General features: G+C 35.2%; 1 pseudogene; it reads left to right on the top strand.

The window, feature by feature from the left end:
* Positions 1 to 2,858: 2,858 nt before the first annotated feature.
* Positions 2,859 to 15,095, top strand: LOC149248476 (DNA polymerase delta catalytic subunit-like; annotated as a pseudogene).
* The last annotated feature ends 3,082 nt before the right edge of the window (positions 15,096 to 18,177 follow it).

Genomic DNA, 18,177 nt, shown 5'->3' with positions numbered 1-18,177 from the left:
TTAAGAGAAAAGAAATATTTTGTCTTCAAAATTTCAATATGAGGCGATAGTAAAAAAGGTAAAGGTAAAGGATTAGGGGTCTGTCTACTGGCATTCACTGAGTGGTTGGTTTACCATGGTTGTGAAGTGATATTCAACAAAGGAAAAGAATTCCTGAGACACATAGCCACGGGGCAGGTGAAGCAAATCGGGGTTCATGTGAAGAACTTGTATAAGCTAGATGTGGAAGAATGTGCTACATTAAGCACTAAGGCAGAGAAAGTGAAGGTCGCGATGTCGATGAACTTTGGCACAAAATACTTGGTCATTTGTATCATGGTACCTCGAATATTATAGAACAAATAACCACTCGCCTCTCTAAAGGAGCACTTAAGAAATAGGATATATGCAAAGGATGTACATTACAAAAGTACATAAAATCCACATTCCATGATCAGGACAACAAAGCACATGTAGTCCTAGAAAGGATCCACTATGATGTTTATGGACCTTTCTTGACAACCTACACTGTCAGACACAAATATTTTGTCACTTTTATTGATGAATTCTCACGGAAGTGTTGGATCTTCTTCACGTGGAATAAAGATGAGACATTCTCTGAGTTCGTAGAATTCAAGACACTAGTTGAAAACGAAGCTAGCAAGAAGGTGAAGGCTCTGTTGTAGAGGCTGCAACACCCTCCAAAATTTTGGCCTGCACTTAAATTTCAGAGCCTACTATGGATATTGTGATCAATCGTTCCTTAGTCACTTATTGGTAAGTTGATGATCTCAAGCTCCCCTTTTCAATCTTAAGAGTCGTTTATGCTTTTATCTTTACATAGAATGTGTCATCTTTGGGCATGGGGGTAATCGCTTGTCATGCAAAGGGAGGTTTGTTTTGCTTCAAGGGGAAATATTTATGAGAATGATACATGTTTAACACTCATTTCACACACTCTTACACAAGTGTCGCCTTTATCCTCCCGAAGTCTATAATCGAAGCCGCACTTGTCGTAAGCTGCCACAAAGGTTGTTGCATTAAGTGAAGTATGTGTTATATGTTCTAGATGGTCTATGTTGTATCGATAAGTTTTCAAGTGTGTGATCGTAGTGAAGTTTTATCACTATTCACATAAGTTCCACTGATCCCACACTTAGCTAAATTTCGGAGTTTCCTTAGCAACCTAGCCTCATCCAACTTTCCTGAACTACATACTTCACATATGTAACCCTCAAGCTTTTCCGTTGCTTGTTCGAACCGTGCAATGCGCAAAAATCCCAACCTCCCTTACCATTCAAAAATGCGCAGTGGTTTCCTCCAGTGTCCTTCCCTCAGGCGGAATCCACTGTCTCCAAAAACTGTGCAGTCCGCCTTGCATCCTGAAATTGCATAGATGTGTCCTCCTAGGGCCTCGTCCCAAGTAGTGCCTTACATCCTAGAACTCTGTAAATGTGTCCTCCCAAGGCCTCATCCCACAACAGTCACTGCCCGTTGAAACTACACAATTATGTCTCTCACGAGCCACGAAGAAAGATGGTAAATACTTTTTCAGCTGTGTGCGTATGAAATTTAAAGTTAGACACGTTTTAAAGAAATTGAAGAATTCCAATTACATATAAACTTAAGATCATTGCATATTTATTGTGTTAAAGGAAATATATATTTAAAAGGAATGGAAACTCCACTCCATTTATGTTTATATATTTAAATATATGTTTGGGTGGAGTACTCCACTCCATTTATCTCCCACAGTCTTCAAACATTTTCTCAACCTTTCGGTTAAGCGTCGCCACAGATGGGCCAGTCCTTGACCCTTCCTTTGCACTCTATGCTGTGAACTTTCCTCGTTATGCCACAATCTCATCCGACAGACGTTTGGCTGTGATGCACTGCATGTCAACGTGGGGTGAGCTTCCCTCAAGTGGCTCCCATTGTGCGTTTACTCCACGACCCGTGAAGGCCACTAAACGAAACCGTCTAGGGGCATTGTGCAACTGCCACGTGCCAAATGCTAAGGGACAATTACGACCTCTATGACCTAAACCTAAGTTTTCTACCTCTACTATATTAGGTATCATGGTATTCTCCTAGTTGTATAGCCAAGTGATTAGGAGTAGGCTCCCCTACCGTTTTCCACTACCTCAGTAGGCTACCCTACCGTCCACTACCTTCCAGGGTAGTCTTTGTTCTTATTTTTTAGGTTATAAATTCCTGCTATATTTTATGTTTGACATATATATTTTAGAAATGTATATTTTTATGCTTTTACACATATAAAGTTGTTTATACAAATTGAAAATATATAATTTAAAAAATATATATTTTTACGGTTTTTAATATAGGTTTGTTTTGTCATATATAATCTTAAAAAACATTTTTTTTTTGTTATTGCTGCTATAACAAATAAGTTTTGAGCTGCATTAGTAAGATTCAGATTTACCATTTATTTTTTTAAAACTCTATGACTCTTTTTCAACTTAGCCATTTCAAAAATAATTTATATGTTTTATTAGCAAGATTGAGATTTACAAAAAAAATAATGTTAAGGTAATTTTACCTAATATTAATAGGTCTTATAATTTTAAAGATAAAATAGCTTTCATAATTTAAAAAAATACAAAATTAACAATATAAATGTTGAAAAATAATATTGATGTAACAGCCACTATACAATCCAAAATAATTAAAAAAACAAAAATTATTATCTTAATACCTGGCAATAGTATTAACACCAACATTTAACTATGGTGTGATGAAAAGGTCTAATGGGTGATTGTTTTAATTTTAACCTTACAAGGGACATGTACTATGCATATACTTTGGTCCTATGCAATCTACTGTGCAATATTCGATACAATGAATTTTCAATTATGAACATGTCATTCATATCGTTCTCGTCTTCCAAGGAGTGTGTGTCAATCTCGATAGTGCTTCTCCTACCGTCCAGATGCACTCCACAACGCATGCCACTTGGAGTCAATTATGTGATTGTTGAAGATGGGAGAGATCCGACGGTTCTGGAGGCTTTGGTTAGGGTTAGGGTAACTGCCTTCGAGGAATTGGCTGAGGGTGGTCATTTGTGTTCATGCACCACTGATGGGAAGCCTCTACAACCATTCCCTGTTCTTGCCTCCTGCGGCCTGAAAACTAAGTCGGTTTCCTCTATTTCCTTCCTCCGATGTCGTTACTATGGAGCTTCTCAGTCTCCTCCGACAATTGGCTTGCTCAACAACATTTTTCATGTGGTTAGCAAGGCAAAGGGTTCCTCTTTACCTATTGCCTCTGCTCGACTTGTTGCAATCCTACTGCATGACGGTTGCCGCAGCTCAGAATGTGCATCTTCGTGGTTGCAGAGGGTCTGTTCATGCCTTGAAGTTGATTTCTTCACATCAAATTCAGGTAAATACACATTTGGGTTACTTGATTCATTTCTCTGTCACATATTCAATTTTAATTTGTTCACAGACAACACCTAACGAGGGTTTATTTCTATGCCATAGGAAAATTGGTCGATGGTCCAGAATTTGATAAGTACTGAGGTTTTAGAGCCACCGAGCTCGATTCAGTCTCCGGATTGGCCAGGTTGGCTTCCATTTTCTTTAAATACATGCTATGGTTTGATTGGCCGAGGTTTCACTTGGTATGCTTCATCTCCTATTTGGAGTCTATAAATCCTTGTATAGCTTGTAATTACAACCATCTAGGCCTGAGATTTAGGTCATCTGTGGCTAGTTTGTTCTAAGTTTCATGCGCAAGAAGTTCTCGTTTCTTGTTGTTTGCTTCTTTGTACACATATTCGCTAGCTGGTTAACACTCGAACTTTTGAGAATGCACTTATTGGTGTAAATGAAACTTTATTGCATACGAACTTGGTTGGCCCAAAATCATTTTTGTTGTTAATTTTGGATTCTGAACATATTAGGTTGCCATACTGTTTAATGACATATTTATGATTTTTATAACCCTAGATGTTTACAGTTCTTGTTACATTACTGAGTAATACTAGTCTTAATATGATGAATGACAGGCGTTCGATTGTTTTCTGTTTGTCTTGCACTTAAGCGCTTCTGAATGATTTCCATAATGTTCAGTTATCTGGTTATCTTGCAAGTTCGTTTGTTTAACATTCTTTATGATTGGGCGCTTGTGGGCATAGTATTATATTTCAGTTTTAATTAAGAGATTCTCTACTTAAATTTTTTGATGCATAATGGCCACAGAGTTGAACTCTATTCTGAGACTGCATAGGAGATCATTGGAAACAACTTGGTCTCTAGCTAACCCAGTAACAGTCCAACTACCTTTCACCTTTTACCATGTAATTTGTGGATTGTTCTATTAGTGAGTTGTTTTCCATTAGGATGTGATCATGCAGTTTTCTTCATGCATCGCTGCTATCTGGTATCCATATGTTCATGCATTAAACAGGGTATTTTCCATTATTACAAATACTTCTGGGTTATTGGCAACTTGAACACTGCATTCATCATTCATACTAGAACTAACCACTAGGGTGCAATTGACAGTTTTTTTAATTATGTTTATGGAATTCATCACTCTTGTTTCCTTTGCTTTTTCTAGCAGTATGTGAAATATTTGTTGTTTTCCTTAGCAATTAATTCATCTGCATACATTATCTACATGATTTTCTTTCAGCAAGTACTGCTAGAATTGCTCTCCTTATTGTTGGTTTTTTTTTTAAACGCTAAGAAAAGAGTTCCATTCAAATAGTCAGATTTCGGACCTCTTGGTAGATTGACCTCTTTTGATCGGTATCTGCACTCCTTATGAATAATAATAAATCTCATATGATTTCTTCTTACCGAGATGATGCATTGGTACTGGAGATTTATCATATTTTTGGTGTTATCTCCACTGCATTGGATGCATATTTTGAAAATCTTAGATTTATGCTCCAACCTAATTGTTATGGAATTAAGGATTGGAGTTGACTTATAGAGAAAATCCACTGTAAACTTTTATCATGGGCATAGAGGTGGCTCTCCCTAGGAGGCAAGTTGACTCTAGTTCGAGCAGTCCTTCAGAGAATCTTTGTATATTGGCTTCATATTTTCACTCTGCTTAAGAATATCAGTAAATGTATATTTTTGGCTTCATCTTGGCATGAGACAATGTGTCATAAAGGACAGAGTGGGCTTGGTTGTTGTTTACTATGTATGGAGGCGATGGATAGCCAGACTCATCTATTTCTTTGATTCTCCTCAGAAAAATCATTTTGGAATGGTGTATTTAATATGTTGCATTTATAGGCAGATTATAACTACTCTTTTGTGGTTGATTGTATTCGAGACTGGATTATTGAATATAAAACATTTGGACCACTTCCAATATACATTGGGGTTTCGACCCAAAGAATGCATTATTGTCCTGAGCTCCTTTGTTGTGATACATCCACCTCCATCCTTGTCAAAAAAGCTAAAAGCCTCCCTGAACTTAGACATAACCTCCATCCCATATTCCTTTAGTAGATAAAACCCTTCTCTCATTTTCAGACCGTGCCAATCTACCCTCCATCCCATATTCTCTCATGAGCCCTGTGTAAACCACCATTTCATTCAAGGATGGGGAATTTGATGCATACTCTAACCATATTTGTTAGATACTTCCCCCTTTTCTTGCTTATTCATTCATTACCAAACACTATACCACTAGTTCTAAGAATCTTGTGGATACTATCACCACAATAAATGTATATTTTATTTTATAGGAGACAAGAATTGTATATTTACCTTTGGGACACTCCAAAAATATTTTGATGCACCTTTGTGACCTTTATGACTTTATGACCTTAATTCCCATTCCATTTTCATCCATGTCGATGCACTTTATGATGTTCTACGACAACCTAATGTCCCTGTCAACTTCCTCTCATATTCCTTGTCATGTTTTCAGGACTTATGTATCCAACAAGAAATTTGGGAGATGAATGCCATCAAGGTAGAAAATCAAGGGGGTTTCAAGTCATTTATATAGGGTTCCCACTAGCATAGTCCCACCATATGATCCACCCAATCCCTCAATTGGGGTCTATTGCTATTTCAATTAATTATTAGATGATCATGGTGGGCCATAATTCCAAGTTAAATATTATGACTCTTCATATGATATTATTGGAGATACTTGAGGAGACATCTTTTTGGCTAAAGGGTTAAGGGAGGATTTTGACTTCAATATCGAACCATCAACCATATCCTCAACATTTGTCCCATCAACCATATCCTCAACATATCTAACCAACAATCAAGAAGACAACTTAGGTCAAGCATGGGCATCCTCTCTCGCCCACGTTGTTCATGATATATATCAATCTATGAATGCCTCTACACTCCACCAACTGTGCATCAATAAAATTTTGGGTTTCCCCACTATCCTCCAAGATGGATACATGTTGTCCCTACATTGTGCCTTTGATTGTAGAGTGGCTAATAATCATAGTTTATCATGGATGATTGTCATCGTATGTAACATCCATGGTCCAATTCATTTGTTTGGTGCCCAATGTTGGTGAATCATTGTATTGCATCATGGTAGCATATATTTCCTTTTTTAAAGCAAAAATATATTGAAAATAAATTAAGTGCCAAGGCAGACCTAAAGGTGGTGAACTAAGTGCTTCCTATGTTCATGTTACATGCTTGTATTTTTTCCACTTAGCATCTCAGTTTTTAACTTCCTGTAATCTTGTTTAGGAGGCTAAAGATCCTTTTGAAAAGGCTGTCTTGGATGGTCGACAACTAGCTTTGAAGGTAATTATAGCTTTGTCAAGTCTGCATTAATTATGGCTTGGACATGGAATAAAAGTAAAACTAGGTATGCTGGTGAAACACATAAAATAGTTTTGACTGTGTGCACTTGCAGATCAGTGCGAATTCAGTTTATGGGTTTACTGGTGCCACTGTTGGGCAATTGCCCTGTTTGGAGATTTCGTTGAGTGTGACGAGCTATGGTAATTTCACAGTTCTTCCATGGAAAAAAACATTAAATCCATGGACACCTTGATTCTCCCCTTGTTTTTCCTAGTTGTAATGTTATTGGTGCTTCTTTTACTTACAAGATAGAGATGCTTGCAGTCCTCTCTTATTCTATATATATGCATGTATCAGCCATTCACATTGATTATTTTTGGGCATCAATTATATCCATGTAATTCTTTTCTTCCTCCTGGCATAATGTTTTGGGTATGAACTGTAATTGACAATCTTGTACAAATAAGATCGAGTTCTTGAATTGCATTAATTAGTCATGTGTACTTGTACAACTAAGATGATATGCTTAGGCCATCTTATTATATTTTGGTTACAAGTCAAGTTTGATCTTTTGACACATTCTCTATTCCATCAGACAATATCGATTTTACGTATTGTTTTAAAATTTCATATCATTAATCATCTCATTTTTTTCCACCTGTCAAGCCATCAAATGATAGAGCATACAAAGAGGCTAGTTGAAGAAAGGTTCACAATAGTTGGTGGTTACCAATACAATGCTGAGGTAGGCTATTATTTAGCAACTAAAGGCATTTGTAACCTTTGAACTGGATCAGTAATGAAAAGAAGTACACTTGTTGTATTGGTGATAGTTTAAGTTCTTGAAATCATAATGGGTGATCTGATCCTAACTAAGATTTCTACTGTAATACTTGATATTATATTTTTATATTTGAATCTAGGTTGTATATGGAGATACAAATTCAGTTATGATACAGTTTGGTGTACCAAATATAGAAGAGGCCATGACGCTAGGGAGGGAAGCCTCAGATTATATTAGTGGTACATTTACAAAGGTATAGTGTCAAGAATTTTAAATATCCGTGAAGCCTCTAGAGTTGTTAATGATGTTTTTGTAGGGATGAATGTTTTAATATCACCTTTCTTTTTAAAGCTAATCTTCTTTTGACATTCCACTTCCATGAGATCTTTGTAAATATGCACAGGACAAGATGATCAGTTATGCTTTTCTGTGGCTTATCTGCATCTGTTTGGTGCATCTTTGGCATCTAATCAGTGCGTTATTTAACATATGCTTTTATGCAGCCTATTAAACTAGAATTTGAAAAATATACTACCCATACTTGTTGATTAGCAAGAAAAGATATGCTGGGTTGTTGTGGACAAAGCCAGATGCTTATGAAAAAATGGATACTAAAGGTGACAAACCTGATCTTTTTGTTTCAAAGACAGGCCTTAGTGTTTGTGAAGGCTCAAAATTCTCTTAGAAAAATAATTTATTTTATGCCTTCTTAATTATTAAATATTCCTGATCTTTTAAATATTCCATATCAACAGGCATTGAAACAGTGCGAAGGGACAATTGCCTGCTGGTGAAGAACTTGGTTACAGAGTGCCTTCACAAAATACTCATTGATCGTGACATACCTGGTGCAGTGCAGTATGTCAAGAACACTATTTATGACTTGTTAATGAACATAATGGATTTGTCACTTTTGGTGATAACTAAGGTGAGAACAATGAATCCTTCTGCATGTTTATGACGAAATTTGTTTGACCATTTGTTACTTTTGAAATGGAGAAAATATGATAGGGGGAAGAGGAGATTTACATTGCGAGCAAGTCACTTATTACATATTCCTAGTTTCAAGTGTTAGAAGTATATACTATATACCTAGTTGGGGCAGGCCATGGAAGTTTCCTTTTTAAGTCTGTCATGTTTCTTCTTCCTACATTCTGTACTTGGAAGGGATTCAGTCAATATTTACTGCTAGCAATGGGAGGAAGAAGTGTCAAGGGAGGTTCTTATACAATTGAAGAGAATCAAAACATGACAATATATAATATATCTGCATTTCTAATTTCATCCTGAGAAGAATTGATTACTGTTTAGCTGCGGCAGAAACAGATGTTTGCAGGTCATATCCTTTATCAAGGCTATCAGCATATTCTTAAGGGCATTGTTGTTTGCCTATGCTAACAATATCTTTGTTGAGTCAGGGTCTGACAAAGACTGGAGATGACTATGCAGTCAAGGCAGCACATGTGGAACTAGCTGAGCGCATGTAGAAGGTAAATACTGGAAATAACTTCTCAGAACAAGTATAATGAATGGTGCAATGCCTTCTGGTTCCATTTCAATCCTATCTCTCTATTTTTATTACTGCAGTGCATCTAAAGACTCTTGTAATATTTTGCTTTTTACTGACAATGAGTCCATTGTTGGATTTTTTAAATTGATGTCGTGTTTTAAAGCCAAGTTGCCCCTGGTTTACAGAGGGATGCTGCAACTGCTCCAACTGTGGGTGATCGTGTTCCATATGTCATCATAAAGGCTACAAAAGGTGCCAAGGTAATAATTAACCCCTTCCGTGCTTAGCATAAGTCTCGATATTGCACTAAAAAATGGTTATTTTAATTATTTTGTTATGTTTTATTTGGAGGCATAATTTACAGAGGGATATGGATATTAATTAACCCCTTCTGTGCTCAGCATAAGTCTCAATATTGAAGTAAGTTCTGTCATATTCAAGACCACCTCTACATATTCCATAGATTAAAGGCTGAGTAGAATTATTCTCAAAAATATATCGTAGATTAAAGGCTGAGTAGAATTATTCTCAAAATTCTAGATAGTAAGCACTTATTTTGAGCTACATTATGCTTGATCTTGATAGGATTTTAAGCCTGTTAAAATTATTATCAAAACTCTACACGTTCAGTGCTTATTTTGAGCTCCATTGTACTTGATCTTGTCGGTTTTTTCAATTCCTTTGGTCTTTTCCTTTTCTCAGCTTGTAATTTGCCAAAAGCATAGATGTTCAGTGCTTATTTTGAGCTTCATTGCACTTGATTTTGACCCTTTTTTCATTTCCTCTGGCCTTCTCCTTTTCTCAGCTTGTAATTTGCCACCGAAAAGCATAGACAAACTTTACAAAGAAACGATAGCCAGTTTCGAACCCTGCTTAAATAACTTTCAGAGGTAAGAGCTTTTCAAAGTTTCCTATTATGCAGAAAGAAATCAAAGTTTAGAGCATAGGTTTTTTCAGTTCTATTTTTGTGCAAGTGTTTGGAAATGCCAGAAAAGAATTAACAACGTAGGGAGCCTGGTTACATCTGAGCCAGTGGCTGGAAAATTCTCTTTGCTTCTTTCGCTTCACAATCGTATACACGCTCAAAAATGTATTGAAGGTATGTACGTAAATATAGGTTTGAAACCCCTTACCCATGTTAAAAGACGTAGAATTTTCTATTTTAAGAAATAATGAGCAATGGTTAGCTACAAAGTAGAGTATTAAGACTTATACTTTTAGAGTTTCACGCAGACAAGGCTTAAATATCACGGACTTTACTCCATACTTTGATGAGGTTCCATTTTTACATGCGTGCCATGACCTTAAGGTAGGTATGCAGGCACCGAGAGGTAAGAATTGAACATATGGCATTGGTGAGCCATTCAGGTACTTGAGGTAGCTATGCTGGCACTCAGAGGCAAGGATCGAACTTAGCGTTGGTGGGCCATTGGGGTACTTTCTGAGCAGTAGGCATGAGGGCACTGAGAGGTAGGATTTGAATTTATCCTAGCGTAATGCTTATCCAAATGTTACAGACCCTAACCCATCTCCATGCTCTAATTAAGGCCTGCATTTTAACATTTGTTGGTTGGGCTGTAGGAATTTATCATAATTATCCAGGTTCGAGTCTAAGAATGGGCTATGCTTGAGAATTTCGCTCTTGCCAAAAATTATGACTTATTCTTCTTTCTTCATGGATATAAATATTTATTCAATTCCAAACGGAAAAGAACATGTCTAACATTTAGGAAGAAAGGGGGATCCCTTGAATTGCTTGTATTTTCAAGTTTGTTCATGGATATGAATATGTTTAATTCCACATGCAAGAAAACATGTCTAACCTTCACGAAGAAAGGCTGACCGCTTTTCTTGTATTGTCAAGTTTAGTCCCTTTTTATGCTCTGCTTCTTTTACTTTTCTTTATTTTTGTTTCATTGTAGGAACACTCTTGTACCTATTCCCTTGAAGCATAATATATAGGGTGGAAAATCTTGGCTAGAAGTGTTAAATATAGAGAAGTGTTATATACAAGGATGTATAAGTTAAATTTGCTATAAGCCCAGTGGGCTAGTTTAACTGGTTGCTTTGGACCGACCAATTTCAAGTGGAGATTGTTGCAAATTTCATAGGTTCAAGTCCAATAGAATGTGACAAATCATTTTCAAGATTTCCTCCAGCTCTACTTGAGTTATGCATGTCGTCAAAACAAACTTCTAAACCATTTGAATGAAATGATAGTTGGAAGCCATATATGTTTCTGGAGGACCAAAATGATGAACTATATCAAAACTTTGCTAGTTAGAGGAAACATAGCCACAAGAATGACCTGGTTCACTTCCGGGTTAAGGAGAAATTGTTGCCGCCATGGTTGCACTGTGGAAGCCATCGACAATATAGACCTGTAGCTTTCCCCTGCAAAGAAGGGGAAAAGGAAGTTGTATACGATGATGAGCATGCAAAACAAAAAGACCTATGATAACAGAAACATCATATATTCAACAAGAGCCTTACCTGCGAAGGTTGGCGTGTAGTGGGTGATAATGTTGAAAAACTTTCCAGGAAGACCTTACGCTTTTGTTGAATGAACCTAAGATCCAAGTGAAATTGGGAAAGATTTATCCAAGATAGATTGAATATATGATGTTTTTGTTATCATAGGTCTTTTGTTTTGCATGCTCATAGAAATCCACCGTTCGATCATATTTCAAAGCTTTAGCACTTGTTTTTGAGAGAGAAACCCCAGAAAATATCGCCTGAATGGCACAGTTTTGAGGTCGGTGAAGAAATTAGTGACTCGATTAGGTTTTGAAAGCTTCCGCGTTCTCTTTCCCGTTTGGATGCAAGTCTTTTGATAAAACTGTAAATGTCTTATATGTAGTACTTCTTTCTTTTGTGAAAATCTGCAATTATACATTGTGATGACTTGTACCGTAGAAATCTTAGGTTTATTTAACACTTCATGAGTTTGCAACTGTGTTCCCCTCGGTTATGATTTTCTGAAGTTTTTGGTTGTTGGAATTGTCTAAGTCTCCAGCCTTGATATCCCCGATATCATTGCTACAAGATATAGAGCTGTTGCTGGTTTCGTTCAAGCAGTCAAGCCTTTTTTTGGATTAAAAATTGTTGCACCACAGATAATTGAATATTTGTCATTTTAAATATCTATACGAGTGGTAGTCTGGGGCTAGCTTGTGGTTGAGATTTACAAGTTGGAAAAATTTAGCCTTTCTTGTTTGATTTTGAGAAGTTTTCAAATAACTACAAACAGTTTAACTTCACGGCTTGTTGTCATAGGCTGCGTATTTTATTGTAGAGTTACCTTCCCTAATTTTGTATAGGGAGCTCATATTATGTCATTATTTTGAGTCCTATTATTGTAGTGATATGCATAAAGGCTTTCCTACTTTCTAAACATTTTGTATTTTGGTCTTCACATTTTTATTACTGTAAGTTGTATATTAGGCAGTGTTAAGTTTCATGGCTTTAACGTTATTTCTCCTATGATAGGTAGAATATTTTTGTCAACTGCTTAAGCCTGTAACGTAGATGGGCAGTTGGAATTCTTAGTGTATCAACCAGTTTTATTTTCAAGCTACCTTTATCTAAAAATACCGATCTTGCGGTGGAAGAGAATATGGATGGGCTAATGTGGTTACCATCATCCACATGGACCTTATGACAATTGTATATGGTAAAAGCAATTAATCAGAAAACGCTGTGAACTCATATTCATTTGGTATGCTTATTATGATCTATTACGCATCTGCTATTTTGCTATTCCATATTCAATAGAGTTGCAAACAGATGAGATATTTTGAAGCTTTAATGTCTGTCTTACATGATTTCATCATGTGTTTATACAGCTGGTGATTTCATTTCACAAAGATGAGATATCAGCTGCCTCATTGCTTTATCCATGTAAAGTTGGATTTCTCAGGAAAGGCGTTGAACTTCCTTCAGGCATATCGTCATTTGTGTGTAGGAGAGTTTATGACACTACGAACAGGTGTTTATGCTGGTTAACTGATCAAGACTACACTAATGTAAGTTTTCCCACACCATACCTGGTTAAATGATGGAAATAGGGAACTTGTTTAGATTTTCATTTTTTCTATTTGTATATCTAAATGTCATGCTGGGTATGCTAAATACATGTTTGAAGGGGCATTTATTTTGGAGGAGTATTGTTGTCCTCAATGACTTGAGAATCAGCCTACGAGCAGCCTCTGCTGGTCAAAGTTCAAATTTGTCTATGATGCAGTGCAAGTATAGAACACGTCCAAAGTTATTTGAGTCTTTGGACTCAAGGATCGAGGTTTGAAAAAAGACGTTCAATTAGCATCATATCTATTGATGCCAGGTCATTGGTCCCTAAAGAAATCAGATACCGGATGTTGTAAAAGTTCTACTTTACAAGTGAAACATATCTGGCAGATATTGGATAGTCCTTTTTGTTGATTTTTTCTTTTCCCTCCAACTTGCATTTCAGAACATCTTTTTCCCACTTTTTCCATTTGATATAATTGCTATCTGGAGCTAATTTCCAATTTTAAAGCAGTCCAGGATTACTCTACATTGATGAACAAAGTTAGATTGAAGGTTTAAAATTTAAATGGATTTGTGGTACCAAGGTCCCATTCTTCTTGAATTTTCTGGAAGGGGAGTGTCTTTTGTTTTATTGATTGGAATCCTGTCCAGGCTAACTTTTTAGATTAAATTTATTTGACAGTGACATGGATTTAAATAAATATATATAATGGGAGGTGCAACTTTTGTGAATGATTTCTTCCTCAGCACTATTTTGTAGGATGGCTTCTTTATGTAAAAGTTTTCGTCTGGATATAATGACTAGTGTGTTTACTTGGGCTCAGGCATATGAGAAATCTGAGGATCCAATTTACGTACTGGAGAATAACATCCCTATTGATCCACAATATTATCTGGAGAATCAGCTGAGCAAGGTGAAAGACCAAAGCATCATCACTTGCAGAGTATGCTCTTTTTGAAAATTTCACCAGTGTTTCAAATATATCTTGATAGATAGTAATTCTTTCCAGCTAATTGTTTTTGATCAGTGCCTGTTTTTGCTTTGTAGTCGCTGTTGAGAATATTTGAGCCCATTTTGAAGAATGCAAGCAAGGAGCTTCTTCATGGTAGTCACACACGAGCAGTTTCCATATCAACTCCTTCAAATAGTGGAATTATGAAATTTTCCAAGAAACAACTCAGTTGTATTGGTTGTAAAACACCTATAAGGTATTTAGTTAATACAAGTAGAGGGTGTCCTGCATGTGGTTTCCTTGCTTATAGTAGTGCATAATTGAGAGTAACTATTATTTCAGTTTGGCACTTTAGAAAGCTACTAGGGTTCATCTTTTTGATGTGGAAAAATCTACGAGGTTGCATGATTCCATGCCTGCTCTCCTTGTAAGAAGTTGTCTAGCTTTCTTATAATAAGAATGTCTAGTTAGGTTGCTTCATACTGAAATTCATGATGTTACCTGATTTCATGTTGCCATTGCAGCAAAGAAGATCAGACACTTTGTTCACATTGCAAAGGAAGAGAAGTAGAATTGTATCAGAAAACAGTTGCAAATGGTAAGCTGGTATTCTAATACCATTACTCTTTATTTGGAGAATTTAAAGTAGGCCTTGTGTCTATTGTTCTCACCTAGATTTTCTATCATATGACACTAATATTTGATCAATGTCAGTGAGGGAATTAGAAATGCTCTTTGGTAAACTATGGACACAATGTCAGCAGTGCCAAGGCTCTCTGCACCAAGATGTTCTTTGCACAAGGTTTTTGAATGCTATATTTCAAGTATTACATTTTCATAACATGATTTAAATTTACATTATGGATGTATTTTGTAACATTTGTGTGATCATGCATTTGTTTTTAATTAATAGGATGTTTTTTTTTATTTTTACAATTACTATCTCTTTTATACTTGCATTGATGTCCTATCCTTATTGCAGTCGTGACTGCCCAATATTTTATCGTAGGAAGAAAGCTCAGAAAGACCTAACTGAAGCAGAGGTGCAACTAGAGCGCTGACAGTTTTGAGGATGCTGCCTGTGTAGCTTGTAATTTTTTGTATTATCAAATATTTTTGTTTTCCTGAATTTTCTCTGGTGTATGTTTCTCTGATTTAATGGACCAGGGAATTTATTTGGTCCCTGAATCAGGATGAGCATGGTTTATTTATTGTACAGTAATTGTCAAGTCCTTGTTATTTAATGTTAACCAGTTCGATATATCTTTTCTCCTTGCAAATGAGATGGAGAAAAAGTCAAAATAGATACATACTTCCCAAGGCACACCCTATAAATGCAATGTGCACGCATATCCCAAATTTTAGGAGAGCACACACTATAAAACATAGATCTGTAGGCTTACATATGTATATCCAGACATGCATATAGTTGAATGGATGGATGGATGGATAGGTAGATAGAGATGGATACACAGATAGATTGGCAGGAGCATTGCAACTACAGTGTTCACTGCTAAAATGACTGGAAATAACATGACAGATTTTACAGTTTTATTATTCGAAGAGTATCTTCTACGTTTAAACAGTATCATTGAGAGTGAACACTGCAAGGATGCATATGATGGATTGAGGATAGTGGAACTCAAGTTTAGATCACCATATCTGCGATGCGCTGACTTTGAAGTTATTTCATTGGCTGTCATGCGACTGTTGATTAAGTACGCTTATAATACCGGTTTTGCATATGGGAAATTTACCATTGGTTATGTGATTAAAGTCCCTACAGGGGATCTTTCATTTACCGTCACTAAAACAACTATTTATTTAAATGATTCTCATGGGAATGTTGTTCCAAACATGGGTGTCTTTAACATGATCATGAAAGTGGTAATGAAAGCTGCTGAGGATTATGAAAAGGAAGCTATATCAGAGTTATTCCTTCGCTTGTATATTTTAGGGATGCAGGACAAGGAGGTCACTCTTAGCGAGGACGAAATTAATTCCCAACTTAGGGAATTAATTAATTCCGGCATAGTGGGTGGAGAACCACAAGCAGTGAAATATATGGTTAGGAAACCTCATTATCCCAATTATGTAACGACACTCCCAGCTAGGCGTAAGGACATGAAACCTTTCATTGTTGCCGATATGGAGACTATTCTCGTCAATGATGTTCATGTCCCTTATGCAGCCGGTTACTTAATTGTATACCCTGGTGACGATATTGCAGCCATGCCTAATTATGCAACTCAAATCTTTTTCAGTGAGGATTCTGCCTTCATCATGCCTGAATTTGAAGAAAGAAGTCATAACATGTTGTCACAATTTCTAATGCACTTAGGTTTGGTTGTTGAGAGCAAGAATATTAACACTGTTTACTTCCATAACTTATCTCGGTTCGATGGTATTTTATTGCTGAAGTATTATACTTCTCATGAAGTATTTTGAGCAGATTTATTTTTTTTTAAATAATTTTTGGCAGGAGCAAATCCAAAACAATAGTTTGAGCAGATTTATTTTTTTTTAAATAATTTTTTTTATTCTCTCTAGAGAGACAATAGTTTGAATTATGGACATTTATTTTTTTTTAAATAATTTTTTATATTGTCTCTAGAGAGACAATAGTTTGAATTATGGACATTTATTTTTTTTTAAATAATTTTTTATATTGTCTCTAGAGAGACAATAGTTTGAATTATGGACATTTATTTTTTTTTAAATAAATTTTTTTATTGTCTCTAGAGAGACAATAGTTTGAATTATGGACATTTATTTTTTTTTAAATAATTTTTTATATTGTCTCTAGAGAGACAATAGTTTGAATTATGGAATTGTCTCTAAAAAGACAAAATGGTAATTGTCTCTAAAGAGACACAAATGAAATTGTCTCTAGAGAGACAAATCAAATTGTCTTTATAGAGACAATAATAATATGTGTTCTATATTGTCTTTATAGAGACAAATTTTTGAGACATTATATTTTGAGACACCCGCTTAGAGACAATATTTAAGACAATATTTGAGTTTCTTTTTGTCTTAAGTTAAGACAATTGACTCAAATATTGTCTTAAATATTGTCTTAAAACCCCCCTACATGTAGTAGTGGATGAAACACGGGTGCCAAATTTTGTATTCCTCGCATTAACATTGAAAATCTCTACAAGAGAAATGTGTTTATGGAGAAACCATCAAGAAACCGTTTAGCCATCAAGAAATTGTTTAGCAAGAAACAATTTTAACTGTTAGTTTTCTATCTCTCAAAATGATATTTGGTGTTCGAGACTGAAAATCTCTGCAAGAGAAATGTTTTTATGGAGAAACCATCAAGAAACCTGTAAGAAACTCTTTAACAAGAAACAATTTTAACTATTAGTTTTTTGTTTTTTATTAACCGTTAACTATTACTCTGATGGTATAAAAGTCTTCAATCGTCTAACATTTTATCCAATGGTGCAGAATAGTACAAAGTGGCAACTGGAGAGTTGTTTTCAAAGGGTTATGACGTAATTATTAATGTTTATTTTTATTTTCTTTTTCTCTTCCTCTAATTTAACTGTGTTAAAATGATAAATAGAATAATGTTAAATATGACAGTACATTAAAATATATAGAAGAAAATAGAATAATGTTAAATATGACAGTACATTATAACATTTAGGAAAATATATAGAAGAAAAACTAACAATATTGATGAAGGCACATCACCTCATCTAAATTAAATAATTTTTTTTTTTCTCTTCTCATAATTTAATTTTCTTTCTCTTCCTCTAATTTAACCATGTTAAAATGATAAATAGAATAAGAAAATGTTAAATATGACATGATATTATAACTTTTTTTCCCTATGAAATTGGAAAGTCATTATTATTGATTTAATTTAAATAATTTCATCTTAATTATTAATTTTAATTTGGATTATATTTTTAAATAACTTAACCAAATCAAAATGTTAAACACTATAATACATGACAACATCTTTTACATACTAGGCTAAGCTAGAACTCCTATCAACCCATTAAACAAAATAAAAGATTACAACAAAGCAATTATTATTATTTTAATTTAAATAATTTTATTTTAATTATTATTATTATTATTTTAATATAATTTAACCAAACTAGTGCGACTCTACAAAACGACTGCTACCCTACC

The sequence above is a fragment of the Pinus tabuliformis genome, chromosome 7 (assembly GCF_031772625.1).
Source record: "Pinus tabuliformis cultivar Carrire ecotype Pingquan chromosome 7, CPIR1, whole genome shotgun sequence".
In the NCBI taxonomy this organism is placed as follows: Eukaryota; Viridiplantae; Streptophyta; class Pinopsida; order Pinales; family Pinaceae; genus Pinus; species Pinus tabuliformis.
The sequence above is the reverse complement of the archived record's forward strand: the minus strand, read 5'-3'. Positions and strand labels throughout refer to the sequence as shown.